The sequence below is a fragment of the Brassica oleracea genome, chromosome C4, assembly GCF_000695525.1.
Source record: "Brassica oleracea var. oleracea cultivar TO1000 chromosome C4, BOL, whole genome shotgun sequence".
NCBI classification, from domain to species: domain Eukaryota; kingdom Viridiplantae; phylum Streptophyta; class Magnoliopsida; order Brassicales; family Brassicaceae; genus Brassica; species Brassica oleracea.
In genome coordinates, this window is record NC_027751.1 from 49209441 (window position 1) to 49221957 (window position 12517).

General features: G+C 33.5%; 2 pseudogenes; both read right to left on the reverse strand.

Annotated features, from left to right (window-relative positions):
* Window positions 1-7820: 7820 nt before the first annotated feature.
* Window positions 7821-9136, reverse strand: LOC106339668 (annotated as a pseudogene).
* A 1731-nt stretch (window positions 9137-10867) lies between these two features.
* LOC106339135 overlaps window positions 10868-12517 on the reverse strand; it is a 6812-nt pseudogene continuing 5162 nt past the window's right edge.

A 12517-nucleotide genomic window follows, 5' to 3' on the forward strand; every position in this document is an offset into this window, starting at 1 on the left:
TTATTTATAAAAACTATTTTATTATTTTTTGTATTTTAAATATGTTTTCTATTTCAATTTTAATTTTATATTTTCGAATTTCAATTTAAAAAAATAAATTTATAATTTTTTTTTTTAATTTTGGAAATATTCCGAGGAAGTTTATCCCTCGGAATATTCCGACGACATCTTCCTCGGAATATTCCGAGGAATTTCCGACGAACTTGTGGTCCTCGGAAATTCCGAGGAAATAGGGTTTCCTCGGAATTCCGTCGGAAATTTCCGAGGGATTTCCGAGGAAATATGAATTTCCGAGGAGTTATTTCCGAGGATTTTTTTCGTCGGTATGTCGTCGGAATAGCGTTATTCCGACGACATACCGACGATTTTTTCCCTCAGTATGCCGTTGTTTTCTTGTAGTGATTATTTTGCAAGAATTTTGCAAGAAGGTTTATATCAAAGGTATTTTTTTATGATAGAATTAGCTATTTAGCTTCTATCTTAACATGTTACCTTTTTCTTGCAGTTGATGGTTATATATGTCGCTATAAAGAAAACTCCCATGCCATTCTTCACTTTATTCGGGATAAGAGGATGCAAACAAATATGTTGCAAGTTTCTAATACCCTAAACAGACAGTAAGGTGGGCCTAGGAGAAGATAGCCTCCAATTTTCGTTAGTTCTATAAGTGACCAAACCATTGGTGATTAACGAAGTGAACAGGGGACTACACGGTGAAGATAGTCTCCAATTTTCACACTTATTGACAGTGAACTACACGGTCACCACAGAGCCTTCAAAGAGGATATTATAGTTGTCTTTCCTCTGGTGGATTAGCTCAATAACGAAGTTCATATATTTTGTTGAACGAAACTTTGTCTTCATCCCAATCTGCTACACATAATCTCCTCTTTCTTTTAGCTACATTGTTGTTTCATTGAAATGCAATACGTGGAACTAGATAAATAAATCAAGTGTGAATCATTTTACCTAAAACATCTTCTCTTTATTACATTGTTTCAGGTGCAAAAGCACACACGATGACACATATATCTGATTATCTTTTGAAACATTTACATTGCCGGTCACATTTCTACTTATTTATTACAATCTATGTCACTTTCTATTACCAACACACTTTTTCTTAACTTTTCTACATTTTATCATTAGGTTTACTAACTAGAGCACAACTATTCTAATTGGTGGGTCCCTCTTATCTTTTTTTTTCTTATTTTATCAGATCTAACACAACTTTTCTATTTTCTTCCTTTATCAGATCTAAATCAAGTTCGTTTTCTCTTTTTCTTTGAACAAACTCTATCTCTCTTTTTCTTTCTTAATTTTTTTCCACCGTCTATGCCTTTAATATTTCTTTCCTTTCTCCCACCGGCCACCACACAACATTCAAACCTCTCTCTCAAAGATTTCTTCCCTCTTTCTATGTACGAAAATGCAATTTTATTTTATTTTTATTTCATATGCCCATTCCTTCCTTCCTTCTTTCTCGACACCACTGCTTCCGCCACATTCCGAAACTCATCCACCATTTTAAAAAAGCTGAGCAATCGTTGGTTCAGTTAGAAAAAAAAAGAAATGGTGAAGAAGATGAAGTAAATGAGTGGGTCCTACTGGTATATTTTAGTTATGTTTTGGTTAGAAATGAAAGGAAAATGTTAAAGAAAGTGTCAAAAGAACTTGTAACTGGAATCTCCACACAGCCGGTCATGCTTATCCACGATGGATCTGTCTTGTACTTCTACCATCATTTCAAACTGAATCAAGACAACATTACATGAACTGAGTCAAGACAACATTACATGAACTGAACTAGTCATGATGATTGTGTACATATGGATATCATGTTTGTTTACGTTAATTATGTGTACATATGGATATCATGTATATGTGGATATTGTATTTAGGTATATACGTGGATATTGTTCTCATGTGTACACGTGAGTATTGTTCTCACAAAGATCCAGTTCATTCATCCAACACAAAATACATCTATTGATACTACATACAACTATCTAACATAAAGCAATCAAATTTATGAAGTCATAAAAATACTCATTTATGGTTATATTGCAATCCACGAGTTCTCGATCTCTAATGTCTATACGTACACTCTCTCTCTATTGTCCATATGTACACATTCTTTCTAAGTAACATAATAACTTATCAAAAAATATCTGATTTTAAAATTACACACCTCAAAAATTGTTGTTATGGTTTGAACCATTTTAATTAATATTGGGAAAACGTGATTTTGCGGTTTGGTGGAAGAACGTTATTTTGCGGTTTTAGCAGAAATATTCAATTTTAACAGCTTTGCCAGGAAATATGTTTTTTGAAGCTTTGATCAGAAAATGTGATTTGTGATCTTAACATGAAAAGATGATATTACAGTACATTTCTTTAATAATATACGAATGTACAAATGTGAAGATGTACACATGTACGAGTGTAAGTTTGTACATATGAGCACATTTTTACATGTACATATGTGCACATATATAATCAGATTTAAATCTTTATTATACTGTCTATCTACTAATATTTAAGAGTAACTTAATCTATTATAACTTTTAATGATAAGATTTGTAATTTTTTTTAAAATCGATTGTTTCTTCAACAAAAACATCTCAACTTCTAGAAAAGAAAAGAATCAAAACCATGTCATATTATTTACAAATCAGACTTTGTGTTTACATTATTTGTAGCTACAAACATTTTGAATATCTTTAAGAGTTTAGTGCCAAATTTGGAGAAATTTGAATGTTTAATGAGTTTAGTGCCAAATTAAGAAGAATCAAAAAGTACATGGACCTAAGATGCAAAAATGTTACAATTGGACAAAACTTGCTAGATCTATTAAACTAGATCGACCGTTTGTCGTTTCTACGGCGGCGCGACAATAGCAGTAGGGATAAACAGAAGACGAGGAGGGGTGGGGCTTCGAGATGAGACGAGGCATGACGGCGTGGCGTGACGACCGTGATACTATTGCGGTGGAAAGGAGGTCATTCAATTTTTAGGGTTCAAGTTAATGGTGAAGAAGATGAAATCATTTCGTAAGGATTTCAATGCCGTCGCTTCTGCCGCAATCCAAAACACCGCTGCTTCTGTTGCCGTTGTTTCCTTTGTCGTTGCTTCTATTGTGAAGCTGAGCCACCATTATTTCAGTTCCAAAATAATGGTGAAGTAGACCGGGTGATTGTGGTCGAGTGGTTAGGAGACGGGACTAAGACGCCAACACGTTTCAGGTTCGATCCACCAGCTGCGCGAAACTAAGTCACAATTATCCTGGTCACCTAACACGGATATGAGTCTATGCTTTAGGGTCCATTTGAATACCCGGAGAGAGAGTCTATCTGTGGACTGCACCTCCCCTTGGAAATTAGAAAAAAAAAAAATAATAATAATAATGGTGAAGTAGATGAAATAAGTGGTGAATCCTATTAGTTATATTTAGTTATGGTTTAGTTAGGAAAAAAATAAATCAGTTAAAGAAAAAGTGTCTTTAAGAGCGGTAAGTGTTTTAGAATGAAATAAAAAGTCATAATGTGTATTAAAGTGAAAATAACTCTTATCTTTTCCATAAGCCAGACAAGTCTTTATTTCTTATCTTAAATTTAGCAAAATATGATTTACTATAGAAACCACTAGCAAACTATCCTGCAATGTACTTTGTTATGGTTATATCTCAGACAGAAGTTCTTTGATCGGTTCGTAAATCGTAGAATTTGGAAACACGTTCAAGCTATAGCTTTCAGATTTCTTTTTTTTTTTAAGAATATCTTAGGACAACATTATAGGTGCTCCCTTAGGCTGGGTCCTTAAGTGTAGGGTCTCTTATCTTTTAACTAAAAACGCTAAGGAACGTCCCTTAAATAAGAGACTTTAGAGAAGTCCCTTAGCGTTTTTAATTAAAAGTTAAGAGACCCTACGCTTAAGGGCCCAGCCTAAGTGACCACCTATAATGTTGCCCTTACGGTCCATAACGAGTCCCTTATTGATTCACTAAAAGGTCTAGCAATAAATAACCCCGTACGAAACCCAATTAACACTAACAAAAACAAAATAAAAAGCAAACCCTTTAAATAATAAAAACTTGACATTCACCCTTGACCGCAGATTCACAAACACAAATTTCTAACCCTCCAACTGTGATTTACTTGAGAAAAAAAAAATTATAATACCAACCTGTCTTTGCCCCTGGTTAGTACTAATAAGGGGAAAAAGAAAAAGAAAACCTGACCTCATGATTTAAGGAAATTATTGAGTCATGGACGACAATTAGCCCTGGGACGGATCCGGATATCCGGAAAATTTAGGGTATCCGGATCCGGATCCAGATCCGTTGGATCCGTGGATTTAATATCTGGATCCGGATTCGTGGTTTCCGGATATCCGGGTTTCGGATATCCGTCTCGATATTCTATTATCCGCGGATATCCGGATCCGGATCAAAATAATTAAAATATTTTTTTTAACAAAAAATACTAATTTTTTTAATATAATACATAAATTAAATATTTTTAAATATATTTATATATGTTTATAATATTGTAAAAACTAAAATATAATATTATAAAATTAATTCATGTAAAAATATTAATATATCAAATATAAATATTGATAAAATTTGAAAATTTAATGTATTTTAAAAATACAGATCCGGATCCGGATATCCGGACCTAAAAATTAAGATATCCGGATCCGGATTCGGTTTGCACGGATCCAAGATTTTACTATCCGGATTCGGATCCGGACACCCCGGATATCCTATTTTTGGAGCGGATCCGGAGCGGATCCCGGATCGAATCCGGATCTCGGATAATAAGTCCCAGGCCTAACGACAATGACAAAAGAGAGCTTACTCAGTTCATTAAAAGGACAACAAGAATTGGATTGGATTGCATCTATGCATTCAACTGTAATATTTTTATTCCATATATTAAAATTTTGGTTAATTTCTTATTTACATTTAAGTGATTGTTGTCTTAGATATGTGAATATATTTTATGAATATTATGTATAACTTAAGATATATTTTGTTTAGAATGAAATAAAAAAAATAATTAGAAAATTATATGTGCATGTATTTTCAAAATATTTATCAAATTATATGTTGATGTTTGTAAAAAAAATATTAGAAAATAAAGCGATGATCAATAGGAAGTTACATGCGTAAGTAACTAATACATTTTTGAAAGCTCATGATCACATATCAATATTTACAATAATTAAAATATTTAATTAATTCTAAATAAGTTTATGCCTTTGATTTATTGAATGGAGACTAAAATTTATTTTAAATAATCTTTAAAATGAGAATTCAGATTTTCTTTGTTATTTTGATTAGGTTCTATTAAGTTACAAACATAAAAACATAAAATTTAAAAGGAAATTTAATATTAAGAAAAATAACTTTAATAATGATAAAATATAATATATCTACCTCATTAAACTATTTTGTAACTATTTGATCAAACGATGTTTATTTTGAAAATTATTTTTAGTTTTTTTTTAATATCTCTTAAAAATAAGCAGTAAAAAAATTGTGATTGTATTAAAAATATATATTATATAAGTAAAATATAATTTATCGATATTTTTTTGTTGTAATTGAAAGATATTATAGTCAACTAAATATATGAAAAATAAATAAAACATTTGAATATTACTAATTATAAATTATTTTTAGACAACTAAACATATATCATTTTATGTTACTTAATTATTTTATGTAATCATCTAAGAAAATATATAGATATATAAAAGTATTTTTATTATTTTGAATGTTTTTGTATTGTTTAAAATTATGTTTTAAAAGAAATTATATTTCTTTTTCTAATATCAAGATTATCTGTGTAAATTCTTTTTAATGAATTACGTTATATAGAAATTTATAATTTTCATCTAAGAAAATATAGATATACAGAAAGTATTTTATTACTTCAAAATTATATTTTATGTTATTTAAAAATATTTTTTAAATGTAATATTACTATTTTGTGAACATTTTTTTTATGAAATCATATTATATATACATATATTTTCGTTTTTCAATTCTTTTTTTAACTTTATAAAAAAATTCCTTTTTTTATTATATGTGTAAATTTTTTAGAAATTTTGTAAAAGGAAACTAAGTAAAATAAATAAATAATAGTATTTTAAATATAAATTAATTCATTAAAAATATCAATATAATCAACCATCGTGAGAGTTAACGTAAAAGCGACACATGTGAAACTTTTCTTAAATAATATTACAGAGATTTAGTGGAGCTATATCAATTTTGCTTTAAATTGTTGGGTTAAATACTAGTACCAGTTTGCACACCTCTCTATTCATGTGACAAATCATGCCCCCTTGATGGATCATGCACCTATGTACACAGATATTTACTGTATATAGTCAGGATGTAATAAATGAGTGAACATGTAATTTCATAATTAAAAGGTTAAAAGTAAAAAGAGGTAGAAGAAGCACTCATGAGTACTACTCCCAACTACATCATGATGATGATCAGCAGACCATTTTGCATGTAGATATAATTATGCTTATAACCATCTTATTGAATCCTCCCTTCCTTACTCTATACCCTATTTCACATTTCACATATTTTCCACACTTTCATTTCCATCAATCATTATAAGATACAAAAATATGAAAAACCTTGTATGTATTATATGTCATGGCGATTGTAATTTCTATAAAATTTCTAGATAGAACTATTTAGCTAATATTTCTTAATCAAGGTTTTTTTTATTTAGCTAATTATTGATATATAATCGTACACGTACCTTATAGATTCATCAACTTTAACTTTAATTGTTACAAACCTAAATTCTAAAATATTTAATTAAAGATAAAAAATTAATTTTACCACAAATTTAATACCAATTTTAAATAGTAATTATTTTCATACATACTTAAATGTTTAAAGATTTTAAAACATAAATTTTATTTTAGGTGTTTAAAAGTTCTAGCAGTCGCAGATCATAGTACATATTTGGCGGGGAGAAGATAATGTTAGATCATGATTATCCGGTGTTTTTAGTGAGGTTTTTATTGTGTGGATCCCCACAAAATTTTTAAAGATTGGTTACAAAAACTACTAATTAAAAACCGATTTTAGTGAGTTTCTTACATTGTTCACGGGTCCCACTGACTTGTGGCAGCCCGCGATTGATTTACTTTTTAATTTTTTTTTTTTAGAAAAAAAACCTAAGAAATCCATTTAGGGATAAAAATGGCCTTAAGTTGTTAACGGTAAACTCTCTCACCCACCCGTGTGAAGACGCAATATGATTGGACGAGAGAAATGACTGGCACGTGAACGAACGACTTCCATGATTCTTCGTCAGCTCGTTTGCTGCTATCATTAACTGTGATTATACTTACATGACCCACCTGTTTCCCTATCTTAATTTCCGTCACTTCTCCAAGTGAACATGAATGAAAGACAGAGACCAAAGGAAAAGAAACAAAGAAGACAATGTGGAAGTTTTCATTCATTATCTTTTATTTATTTCACCAAGGTTAGCATTTACACAGTTACAGATCTTTAGAGAAAAGGGTTTCATCTGCAATCCAATCAAAACCTCCCTCTAGAAAAAAAGGTTTCAAAGATAAACCTCTTAAAGGCCTTGTTGGTCCATGAGTGTGTGGCCGCCAATGCATATTCCTTGAGCCTCCATCAGAACCAACGCCAATAAAAAGAGTTTGTTGATATCTTGTCAAGAATATTTCAAGACAGTTTACAATAAAGAGAGTGTTGCAAACTAAACATATTTGCAAATGATGAAAAATGGTTTCAGGACAGCTCCGAGGAACCAAAACATAATCATATATATACTAATCAGTTTTTAAGGTGAGTAGAGGATGAACCTGAATCATATAATTACATATCAAGAGAGACATGAACAGTCTGAAAAGAGAGGCTACAACATTCAAAAGACAACAGTTATCTGAAAGAAGATGATGCACATGCTTTCCTATTAGCCTGGTTAGTTGCTTTGGAGTTGCAGTAAGCTTGGAAGATACGAAGAGCAACACAGTGGCGGATAATATCTCTTATGAGGAGAAGAACTGTTTTGTTGATAGGGAGCTTCTCGGATTCTCACAGATTTGAAGTATCCATCTTGTCAGAAGACGTGAGCAGTATGGTGGAGACATCCAAAACTGACCCTTTCTAGAACGAAAACCACAACAATTTTCTTCTCCTCGTCAACGAGAAAACTCCCAGCAGTAGGGTCAACCCAATAGTCAGTGACCACTTTCAAAAACTTTGTCCACGAAACAACATCAGGACCAATCTTATCCGTAATGCTAATCTCGATCGTGTCACGTGCATCCCAGTGTTGATACAACACATCGAGCTGGTCCTCTTCTCTAACGCAAGAGAAAGACAGATAATGTAATCCATGGTAAGAGTGAGACGGCAGAGGCAGAAGCGGTCCAAAGCTCTCTGCTGTGAAATCAAAACAGAGGACGGAACCTAGAGCACTCGTACGAAAGTAAGTGTTTCCCTTCAAAGAGACGCCGCGTGAATGAGACCATATCTGCCGCTCGGGAGGGACACCATCAAGAACCTTCCAAGAACTCGAGGTGAAATCGTAGAGCTCGAACCCTGAAACGTGTTCGCTTGTAACTGGATGAATCTCGTTGGAGATCCTCAGGATCTTGTGGTTAAGGTTGTTGTCGTAACCGAGAGAAAACCTGTATGAACTATGGAAACTACTGCTTCTTGGTTCGATCCACCTCGTTTGTCCTAAATAAGGATTCCATACCAAGAGAGGCCTAGAGCTATCATCCTCAAGGACGCATAGCAACAAGCCATCACACTGAAACACCTTAGAGATCTGGATTTGATCAAGTACGCTTACTTGTTCTATAGATGGGTCGCCGTCATCTTTGCTGAGATCGAAGTTCATCAAATTAATCCTACTCGAGTTCATCATCAAGAACTGCTTCTTCGCTGCTGCTTCTTCACCCAAAAAGATCCGATTTTCACATAAAGTGTTCCACTTTCTGCATGTAGATCTCACTGATCTCAGAGATGAAATCTGCAGCCGAGAGAATATCTCATCCTCAACCAAATTCTCTGGAAGATCGAATATTGTCTTCATCAGGGTATCTTTCTCTGCTCTACTCTGCCGGGGTTTGTGATGAAGTCGACTTGCCCATGGTTTTCTTTTAATGGGCCTCTCATGGCCCAAAAACTACTTTTAAAAAAAATTTCAAATTTATTCACCCTTTATTAGGAACTAACATTTACAAAAGAATTATACGACTACTTTTCTATGCTAGGATATGTGTAAGTGTAATCGAAAAGAAAATAAAAAAGAAGAGTCCCAGCTAAAACCTTTATAAATTAATAATATAGTGACTATAATATTTTACCAGGTGTTTCACATGTATGGCATTATAATTTTACAGACTCCTATATATTATAAATTCAAAGATCATTATAACTAATTATTTTTATATTTTTCATCATTTTTATTTTTTTCATTTTCATGTTTTAAAACATCACTGAAATTCATAAAACTCTGAAAAATTAAAAATGTAAACTTTAATCTTTTTAAAATAACATAATTATGTAAAAAAAACTGAATCTGGCTGATTTAATTTCTCCAAAATTTCTAGTCACACTTCGGTAGAGATAGGATGTTGAAGTCACGATCCAAGAAAACATTTCACCAACTATGTTTGTATAAGATAGTCAAAACATCACTTCACAGTAAGCTATTTCGTCTTCGTCGATGAAACATATATAATCAATGATCATGTCAATTACGCTTAGGTTGTTATCGGCAACTAAAACGAATCTACAAAACAAAACAAAGAATTTGTAGGAATATTGACGCATACAAATTTAGGATGAAGAAAAAATATGAAAGACAAATAATATGTAACTTCTGTCAGCTACCGAGATTGACCACGAACCATATCCCTCTTCCAGCTAGGTACTCTTGCCTAGCATCCAAAAAATTGTTGGTTCGTCAAATATCTAACTTCTGTCATCTGCACAGCGGTTGAACCAATGACAAATATTTATGAATCTGCATCTGGCAAATCTTCTAAATAAGTGTTGAGAACTAAGGTCATATCTAGATCATGAATGAGTACATCCATGGAATCATAATCTCTCATCTTTGATGCTTCAAGAGCATATCTGACAGTATAAGAACTCTTATACGCTTTTTGTTTCTTCACAACCTGCAATAGGTTGTGTGTTTTTTTTTGTTACTACTGACTTAAGGTAAAAAGTATCAAGATAGATAGGTTTCAAGAACATACGTTTAGAGTTTTTGCTTGAAGTCCGGTTAAGTAGTTACATATGTCTCCCGTATCGAAGTGATTAAGATTTTTTGCTACTTTGAAGGATTTTGCCCGAGAGCGAAAAGAACGATTCATCTGTAACAGAGCAAACAAAACTTAAGAGAGGCTAATTACCTCTAACCAGACTAGATTTGGCTTGAGGGGTCCAACCAAGATCTTGAGACAAATTGGAGGGTGTCTATTGGAGAGTTATTTTTTCCAATTAAATGTTTGTCATTCATTATTTTTTATATATACTAAAAAAACCATGGGAAGATGTTGAATTGTGGTTTCAGAGGAGCCATTTCTTTTCTCTTTCAAAAAAAAAATCATGTTTTGGTATATAGATGTAATAGAAAAGTAGTTTGAAAGTGACAAATATATTGATAAAGTTCAAACTTGTAAAGTTGGGAAACATTTTATAAGTAATTAGTGACTTTATTATGTGTTCTCACGTATGTTTTCGGTTTAACATGGTTCGACTGTCAGTTCGGTCCGATTTTATAATGTAATCAGTTTTTAAGGTGAGTAGAGGATGAGACTGTATCATAGATTACATATCACGAGTGGCATGAACAGTCTGAAAAAAAGAGGCTAAAACATTCAAAAGCCAAAAAAAAGACAAAACAGAAAGAAATGATGCAATGTACTTCACATTCTCTTTCCATTACCCTGGTTGGTTGAGTTGTACTAAGCTTGGAAGATATGAAGAGCACAACAGTGGGGCACAATATCTCTCATGAGGATAGCAAGGTTTCCCGAGATCAGGAGCTTCTCGAATTTTCACAGATTTGAAGTATCCCTCTTGTCCGATGACGTGAGCAGTTTGGTACCAACATGCCATGTCCCTTTCTATGACGAAAACCAAAGCAAGTTTCCTCTCCTCGTCGATGAGAAAACTCCCAGAAGAAGGGAAAACCCAAAAGCCGATGGTCAGTTTCAAAAACTTTGTCCAGGAAACAGCATGAGGACAATCTTATCCGTAACACTAATCTCGATTGTCTCACGTGCCTGCCAGTCTTGATACAACACAGCCAGCTGCTCTTGTCTAACACAAGAAAAAGACACAAAATGTAATCCATGGTAAGAGTGAGACGGCAGAGGCAGAAGCGGTCCAAAGCTCTCTGCTGTGAAGTCAAAACAGACGAAGAAACCTTCAAGACTCGTATGAAAATAAGTGTTTCCCTTCAAAGACACGCTGTGTCGATAGGACCTTATCTGCCACTCGAGAGTGACATCATCAAGAACCTTCCAAGAACTTGAGCTAAGGTCTTAGAGTTCGAAGCCTAAAATCTGTTCACTTGTAACTGGATGAATCGCTTCGTAGATCTTCAGGATCTTGTGGTTAATGTTGTTGTTGCCGTGTCCGAGAGCAAACCTGTCTGAACTACCGAAACTGATTCTGGGTTCGATCCACCTCGTCTGTCCACTACAAGAAAACAGCGGTATTCTGACGGACATTCCGACGGAAAATGAAATCCTCGGAATATCCCGAGGAATTTCCGAGGAAACACAAAATTTGGTTTCCTCGGAATTTCCTCGGAATATACCGACGGAATTCCGAGGAAATACTAATCCGTCGGAATAATCTTATGGAATACCGAGGAAAAACGTATTCCTCGGAAAAAACCGATGAATTCCGAGGATATATTATAGCCGTTAGAGAGCCATTGGGGGATTTTAAAAATTCCGAGGAGATTCTGACGAACTAGCCGTTTTCGTCGGAATTTTCTCGGTCTGTCGGCATGATTTCAACTATAAATACAAGCACCCCTCTTCATCTTCATTCACTCCATATCTTCATTCTCCCTCTTACTCTCTTTACACACGAATTTGATTCATAAAAAATATGTCTTCTTCAAATTATTTTCGTTCTTGGATCGATCGACCTCATTTGGATCCGAACACGAGATTGCTTACGAAAGAATACCAACGAGGTATAACCGAATTCATGGGGTTAGTTCACCGACAACCGGAAGCAAAAACAGGTATGTTAAGATGTCCTTGCTCTAATTGTAAAAATAGAAAGGTTATTAAAGAGTGAGATGTTTGGACTCATCTATATTTGAGTGGGATTACACGAAGTTACAAAATTTGGTATCATCATGGGGAAAATGATTAAGAACATGGTAGTACTAGCGAACCTTGCAACCAACGAGATGGCATGTGGAGCACTCAACAGATGGTGAGATCAGACATCCTT